This window comes from Acomys minous (genome assembly GCF_964271855.1).
Source record: "Acomys minous genome assembly, chromosome: 4".
In the NCBI taxonomy this organism is placed as follows: Eukaryota; Metazoa; Chordata; class Mammalia; order Rodentia; family Muridae; genus Acomys; species Acomys minous.
The window spans coordinates 70324366-70330903 of NC_140486.1; the positions used below are offsets into that span (position 1 = coordinate 70324366).

General features: G+C 47.8%; 1 pseudogene across 1 annotated transcript; it reads left to right on the forward strand.

Moving 5' to 3' along the window:
* The first annotated feature begins 3459 nt into the window (after nucleotides 1-3459).
* On the forward strand, nucleotides 3460-4376 carry LOC311596271 (G1/S-specific cyclin-D3-like; annotated as a pseudogene). The gene has a single exon. The product of its transcript is annotated as a G1/S-specific cyclin-D3-like (transcript).
* The last annotated feature ends 2162 nt before the right edge of the window (nucleotides 4377-6538 follow it).

The following is a 6538-nucleotide window of genomic DNA, read 5'->3' on the forward strand; positions in this document are numbered from 1 at the left end:
ATTTTACAAAATAAAACAAAAAAAAAACCTTACAAATTCATATTTCAGATAGGTATAATTTATCTATACAAGCCGATCTATTTTGGTGATAAATTTATCACTTAATTGAAATACATTTTAAAGAATGTCATGTACAAAAACGTTTGGCTTGTTTTAGGTACAGCCTTACGTAGTCCAGGTTGGACTCGAACTTGCTATGTAGCTCTGAACTTCACATCCTCTTCACTCCACCTCTCAAGCTCTGTGGACCCACGACCAACCCATGCTGAGCTGCAGCTGGAAGCCAGGATGTGGTACATGCTACGCAAGCACTCTACCACCCGAGCAACACTTCCGCCTTTCTTTCCATCTTAGTGAAGATGGCAACAATCATGTTCATCTTTCATTCCGAACTTTTCAGAAAAATAACAAAGTCACAGAATTGACTTTATGAGGTGTAAACTTCAGTGATTTGAAACAAATGCAGTACTGAGCAATGAAATCCAGTAACATTTTAAGGATTCCAAAAAGAAACATGTTCTTATTAGCAATCAATCCCCATTCCCTTAACCCAAGTCTTGTCTGACAACATACATTTTCTTTCTATTTTGGACATTTCACAGCAAAAAATCATCAAACACGCTTTTCTGACCTGACATGTTTTCCGAGTCATCCCTCTGTTCTGTGAATTGGAACCTCATTCCCTCCCACTGTTGAACAATCCATTGTGTGGACATACGACGTTTTCTTTACACCCTCCTACATATACCCCAGTGGCCAAGAATCATAGCTGATCAGTGGCGTTCTCCCTCTCACTGCTGGTTTTACACTTCACTTTCCTGCCTGGGTTTCAAGAAACCTTCTAGTCTATCTTGAGGTTATCGCATACCATAATGCTGGTCTGGTCCTTTCTTCCTCCTCTTCTTCCTCCTGCTCCTCTTCTCCTAGTCCTCCCTCCTTATTTTTTCCAAGGAAGTTCCTATGGATTCTGTCCTCTAGATACTACCCCTGGTATCTGGCTTTTCCTTTGCCCAATTTAATGCAACTGGGTTTTCAAAATCTAAACATTCCACGCACACCCCACCACTAGGACCAGCTTTACTGTGCCACTCAGGTGAGGGGCAGGGCCTGCTCTCCTGAGTGCTGCAGTCAGCAAAGGACAGGGCCAGCTCACTTGCTTTCATGAGATCTCAGGGCCAGCTCCCTTGACTGCCACAGGTGGTGAGGGGCAAAGCTGGGGGGTGGGAGTGGGCATCACTCCCCATGCCCATGTCAGCTCAGGGCCACTGAGTGACAGGGTCAGTTCTTGCTTGCTCTTTCCCTCAGGGCTGGCTCACCTGGAGCCCTACTGTGCTGCCCAAGCAAAGACAAGGCCTGTTCTCCCAAGTGCTATAGCCAGTGAGGGGGAGAACTAGCTTACCTGCTCTCATGACCCATCAGCTCTGCAGACTGCCTCAGGTGGCAAGGGGTGAGGAGGTGGAGGGCAATCCCCCACCAGGCCACCTCACATAAGAGGAGTGGAAGGGCCAGCTCTCCCTCCCTCACGCCCTCAGGGATGGTTCACCTGTACTCCTACCAGTTCTACTGTGCCACTCAAAGGAGGTTCAGGGCCTTCCCTCCCGAGTGCTGCAGCCGATGAGGAGCCCTTCCATGCTTATGACCCCATGGGCAGCTTTCCTGACTGCCATGAGTGTCGAGAGGTGGGGGTGGGGTAATGGTGGCATCACCTCTGTGCTAGTGTCACTGCACGGCAGAAGAGTGGTGGGGCCAGCTCACCCATGCCTCCCCCGCTCCTCTGACACTAGGGCCGGCTCCACTGTGCTGCCTGGGCAAGACACAGGGCCTGAGTGGTACCCTGGGTGAAAGGTGGAGCCAGCTCTCCAGAATGCCACAGCCAATGAGGGGCGGGGCCAGTCATGCGCATCCTCCCAGGGTCTACTTGTTGTTCAGAGTGCTAGAATGCCTTCTTAGGGAGCCAAAGTACAGGGTAACTTAATGTCTAGGATTCTAGGTAGTCTTGGAATCCTGAGAGAAAGCCCACATTAAACACAAGGTAAGGTTTAATAGAATTCTTTTCATATTCTAAGCATCACTGAACACAGCTTATTTAATCTTCATAATAATTTAGACAAAGAATAATATTCCATATCTTTTTAACTTATAAAACCGAAGTAAAGTTAGTTACTTGGAATTTCACAGCAGTGCAGTGGGGCAATGGCAGAGTGATAAGATTTGCAGATTAACTCCTCAGAGATGCAAAACTGTAACCTTATTTCTCCCTGTCTTGTTTAACCTTGGCAACTAGGCATGTTCCACTCCTAATTAAGTATTTCAAGATGACTCAGTCTCTTCAGTTACAAAATGTGGTCAGCATGGAAATACAAACTAAAACCACAAAGTGATGCCGCCACACTAGGAGATGAAAATGAAACTGTCCCACACGGAGGTGGGAGACAACCCGAAGCCATGTACTGCTGGCAGGGGCAGAAGCCGCTGTCACTACGTAGAAAACTGCTTCCTCCCTGACTCAGCATGCTAGAGCTGGCCTCTGTTTGCAGCAATCTTGGGAATCAGTTGACGTCTCACTAATTGGAACAGAATGAGAGCAATTGGAAGACATCTCAGCGCTGAACTCATGAGCCAGCACACCCCGGACATCATGCGTTCAAGCTCTCATGTACATGTCCCATTACCTAGAAAATCTGTGGTAGCATATGTCCAAAAGATATGCCTACACACGAGGCCTGGGAGACGGCTAGTGGGTGTGGGTACCTGTTGCTAAGCCTGATGACCTGAGTTAAACTCTAGGACTCACGTGGTCAAAGAAAAGTTATGACTCCTGAAAGCTGTCCACTATATATGCACACACAGAGACTGGGAGCGGGCGAGGGGAGAGAGGGAGGCAGAAATAAGTAAAATGTAATTAAAATATTTTAGAAATGTCTACATACATCCACTAAAAAAAACCACATGTAAAAAATGTTGGTATCTGGTCTTCAACCCCATCAGAGACTTGAGAAGAAATAAAAGTTAATTACCTGAGTAAACCAGAAGTGAAGTGCAGGTTAGCAGCTTACAAAATTGTGGGGGGAAAGGGGAGTGAGACAGTTTGCTGCCTGGTCAGTCACCCAAAAGTCTCCATAATGTTGGAGCATCATCTTCAGCCTGATGGCCCAGTATATTTGATAGACATATTTGTGAGCCAGGACTATTTAGCTTAGTTTTACAATTAAGCTTAGTTGTTTTGAGGTTAAGATGTTTTTAAGTCTAGATAGACGTTTTAAGTTGATAATATTGATTTACACTCAGAATTCTAGGCTCACCAAGATAGGAAAGATGTGTTCTTCAAGGTTGCCAAATACAAAGCCAAAACACTATGAATGTAACATTAATATAATTCCCTATTGTTTCGTGGTTCTTCTTGGCTGTATGTAGTTTATTGTATAATATAAATGTATATTAAAAAAAAAAGAAAACTGGATGGAGGTGCTCTGTTGCGAGGGTACCCGGCACACGTCCCGGGCCGGGCCGACCCGCAGCTGCTGGGGGACCAGCATGTCCTGCAGAGTTTGCTCCGTCTGGAGGAGGGCTATGTGCTGCGAGCCTCCTACTTCCAGTGCGCACAAAAGGAGATCAAGCTGCACGTACATACGGGGAGATGCTGGCACATACGGGGAGATGCTGGCGTACTGGATGTTGGAGGTGTGTGAGGAGCAGGGCTGCGAGGAGGATGTCTTCTCTCTGGCCATGAACTCCCTGGATCGCTACCTGTCCTGAGTCCCCACCGGAAAGGCGCAATTGCAGCTTCTAGGTACCTCTGCCTCTGTTGCTGGCCTCCAAGCTGCATGAAACTTCGCCCCTGATTATGGAGAAGCTTTGCATCTATAGGGACCAAGCTGTGGCTCCCGGGCAGTTGCGGGAATGGGAGGTGCTGGTCCTGGGGAAGCTCAAGTGGGACCTAGCTGTTGTGATCGCCCATGATTTCCCAATCCTCATTCTGCACCGCCTTTCTCTGCCCAGTGCCCGGCAGGTCTTGGTCAAAAAGCACGCCCAGACCTTTTCGGCCCTCTGTGCTACAGATTACACCTTTGCAGTGTATGCTCCATCCATGATTGCCACAGGCAGCACTGGGGCTGCTCCCTGTCTGTAGATGAGCTCAGAGTTTCTGGCAGGAATCACAGGCACTGAAGTGGACTGCTTGCATGCCTCTCGGGAGCAAATCGAGGCTGCCCAGATGGTCCCCAGCCCAGTCCCTAAAGCCCCCCAGGGCTCTAGCAGCCAGGGGCCCCAGTCAGAACAGCACTCCCACTGATGTCACAGCCTGTAGCTTGGGACAGGCCTCCTCAGGTGGCCACCAAGCAGAGGAGGGGCCCCTGCCACCCCCTCCCTGCCTGTAGGAACAATTCATACTGTAGCCGGAGGCAGGGCTCTTCCCCTTACAAAGCCCAAGGGGCCAGGTCCCATCCCCACAGTGTGCACTAGAGGCTGGTTGGTCATGAGGGCGTCTGCATGGCCAGTGAGCTCCTCTTCCATGCCACGTGATCAGCTTTGGCTGCTTTGGGTCTTGCTGGTCAGAGAAATTCAGACAGGTAACATCCACACACCAGCACTCCTTTTGGAGGCCCTCCTCTGAGGCTCTTAGCTTCCCAGTTGCCAAAACGCCCCAGGACCTTCCAAAGGTGGCTGGTGTCCCTCCTAGCGTCACTGCATTTGGATTCAGGTCCTTCAAGCATCCCGACAAGACTTGCATGAAGAGCCAACCTAAGATGGCCACCGTGCTATCTGGACTCCCAACGGCTCTTAGAGGGAACAGCCTAGGCCTTGGTCAGAAGAGCAAGAACCCAAATTGTTGCTTTGCTTCCTGCTTAGCTTCTGTGATTGAGGGATCTTGGGGGGGGGGGGCTGCTGATGGTCGTTTTAATTTATTGCTTTGACTACAACTGTAAGAGGGTGCAGTGACGCTGTACCCAACAAGAGGTGGTAACCCTGGCGGCTGCTGTTTCCCTGCCCTCTGCTAGGGCTTTGTGGCCCAGGAGCTGCTACAGCCTGGGATGGGGCCAGGCCTTTCTCTCCTTAGCCCTCCACCTCATCTCCCAGCAGAGGGGTTCAGAAGGGATCGGTGCTGTGGAGGTGACTGCGCTATCTGGAGAGCGGGCAAGCCCTATGGACACAGGTCTTTCCTCAGGCCACGAGGTTTGGGCTGGTGGCCCATTTCTATCATGCTGCCTTGATAAATATTTTGAAATTTTAAAAAAAGGGAAAACTGAAAAAATATATTTAAAAAATGTTGGTACTAGCACTAAGTGTAATAGCTTCAACCCACAAACGATTGATAAGTAGAATAAATTGTCATGACCTTTCAATAAAATAGTAGGCAGTCAGAAGAAGGAAGTGCTGCTGCACACAACTACCGAGATGATCCTCCCAATCCAACACTGGAACGGAGAGTTAAAGTGAAGCCCTGCGCTATTCTATGCACAGCTAGGTCAAAACAGACCAAACGCACCTCCAGTGTGAGAACTAGGAAGTGGGGACCCACAGGAGGGGCAGTGCACGGGCAGCACAGTCCCTCTAGTTCCACCCAAGTGCTGGCAACATAACAGTGTTCATTTGTGAAAATTCACCAAAAACAATGCAAAATGGAAAAAAAAAAGAGTTTTGATTTCATACTTTAAACAACCAGGAATGAGGAAAAAAATCTAAATAAAAATTATGTGACCATGTAACTTGAAAAGAAAGAGAGGAAGAAAATCTTCAGAGTCTGGGGATGTGGCGTGGTCAGTAAGGCACACAGCATGCACTCTGAGTCTGCACTCCCAGGGCCCATGTAGAAGCAGGCATGGCAGTGCGCACCTGTAGCCCATGGCACCAGGGGGAGGTCAGAAAGGAAGACTAGAGGTCACTGGCCGGCAAGCTAGCCCAAATGATGAGCCTCGGTTTGGTGAGACGCTGTCTCAGATACTGACTTCTGGCACATAAACAAATAGAAACCTTTTAAAAGGAAGTATTTATGGCCTTGAGGTTAGGCAGTGTTCAGACATGACACCAAAAAAATTATATACAAAAAAAGGAAATGTCTGAGGATAAGATGCACTGGCACAGTGCTTGCCTAACATATACAAAGGCATGGGTTCTGTCCCCAGCCTCTCCAAAATGGTGGGAGAAAGACTCAGGTCTTGTAAAATTAACAAATTTACTCTGCCTATGGGCACTACTAAGAGAACAAAAAGGTTGCTACATATTGAAGGGAAAATTGGAAACCACGCATCGAACATAGGGATTGTGTCTGGAATACATTTCCCTACTAGGAAATACTGAGTTACGGTACTCAGGGATCCTATATTTAGACCTTTTTATGAACACTGGGAATCCTATCAACCACACTGCTTATTTTCCCAATTGTTTAAGCTGAGATTCTTCACATTTTCTAATAGTGATGAGTAAAGCCGAAGCTTATCCCAAGAACAACCTGGCTAGTCTACCAAGAGCTGTGAGAATATATAAACCCTTGATGAATTCCATTCCTGTATTTTCCTAATAATCAGGGTTATAAATGAAA